A 1,668-nucleotide genomic window follows, 5' to 3' on the forward strand; every position below is an offset into this window, starting at 1 on the left:
AGGGTGCGGTTGTTCCTTTCGAATGTGGAACGCCGCGTGGAATCTTGTGCAAATGCGCTTTTGGAAACATTACAACAGCCGCGCGGTGTATCGTATTGACAGCACCCTACAATATGTTATAATTACTAAAGAGGCTGCACTCATAACAAAGAGATGAAGTGTCAAAATTTGAACAGCGCATTTGCTGTCAAATCGGTTGTTCCAATCGAGCACAAGGTTGTTCACTCAAATAAAACGAATGATATATTTTAAATGTTTTCGCACTTAGAACATTGACTGAAAGCATAATTTAAGATTTATGTGTGCCTAATAATAACTATGCATAAGGTTTTTGGAATATAATTTTGAGTTAGATGAAATTGAAGTGCATCTAATGCAGCTCATGTGCTGCACATAAAACGCCAGTCAAGGAAAAAAATGAAAACATCAGGAGCGCAACTCTGCTTAAAAAGTTCTTCCCCGTCCAACAAGCTGTTTTTCGCATTTTTCGATTGAAATGTACGGACGTTCCCTTCTCCTCAAAAGCACGGCGCGTGTTCTGTAGTTGTATTCCTGGGTGTGCATCATGCAATCGTAAGCTTTTTTATTCTCACTAGCCGCGAAAACGCTATATTGAAGATTTTTATTTTAGGAACAGAATACGATTTTCCCACTGTCAGCCTAAGAAACCCGTATCCCGAAGAAACCGACAGCAAAGTTTCCCCACCATACGTAAAGGAAGAGAAAAATGCATCCACTCCCTCTTCAAATTAGGACCTTCTTCGTAGCTTCACGCAATAGCAGCAGCTGTGTGCAGACGAACAACATGTTCATTGGATCAAACGATCTTTGATGGAACTGCCGCAACAGCAGCGAAAAATAAAACTGTACGTCCTACTTTTTCTGATGCGTTTCTTGCTGGGAGCAATGCAGGAGGTGGAGCTAGTACTGGCCTTGGTCAATTAGGCTATGTATCTAGTCCTGCCCGACAAACAGATTTCCAGGATGTTAACGATCTGCAATAGTAAGATCTGCGATCGGCAATAGTAAGCACGTAAGCACTTTTATTATTATAAACGACGCTATTCTGTATTTTTTTCTTTTATAGGACCAACTATAGTTGTATATAGTATACATCCTGGTGAACTTGGTTTTGATCACCATGCAATTTTCCTTCAATGTATAAGAAACCCGTTTTCCGGAAGTAATCGAAATTTCAGTTTTCCCGCCGAACGGGAGGAAATACATACGATGATAATTGAAAGGAAAATAAATTCAATAGAAATAAAAGGAACTCCTTTAATTTTTGTTTATACTTACGTTGAATAGAATTGAAAAATATCGATAATTGCTTTATCATATTTAAAATTAAGTGCAATAGTAATGGATTATTTGCGATGCTTCCTTTTAAAATCTATGTGCATGTCTTATCGTGCTATAAAAGTTCTGCACATATAATTTATCATGATTGAATCAACGAATAATTATTAGAGCCGCACATACTTTACAAAAGCCAAAGTAACTGGTCAAAATATAAGTGCAAAAATTATAGAAGTAATATGCAATTTATTCTGAGTGTTGAAGGTAGGAGTATTGTGTCCAAGATTGCGTCTCTTTGTTTTTAATCCAGGCTCGTTAATATTGGCTGATTTTCTCAAAATTGCACGCGGCGAACCCTTCATGAAAGGT

The 1,668-nt window shown here is 37.7% G+C and overlaps 1 long non-coding RNA gene across 1 annotated transcript; it reads left to right on the forward strand.

Moving 5' to 3' along the window:
- Positions 1-270: 270 nt before the first annotated feature.
- LOC134214147 (uncharacterized) lies at positions 271-1,268 on the forward strand. The gene is made up of 3 exons (XR_009979680.1): positions 271-573; positions 632-1,033; positions 1,088-1,268. It is a non-coding gene; the product is annotated as an uncharacterized LOC134214147 (long non-coding RNA).
- The last annotated feature ends 400 nt before the right edge of the window (positions 1,269-1,668 follow it).

This window comes from Armigeres subalbatus, chromosome 2 (genome assembly GCF_024139115.2).
Source record: "Armigeres subalbatus isolate Guangzhou_Male chromosome 2, GZ_Asu_2, whole genome shotgun sequence".
Classification (NCBI taxonomy): Eukaryota; Metazoa; Arthropoda; class Insecta; order Diptera; family Culicidae; genus Armigeres; species Armigeres subalbatus.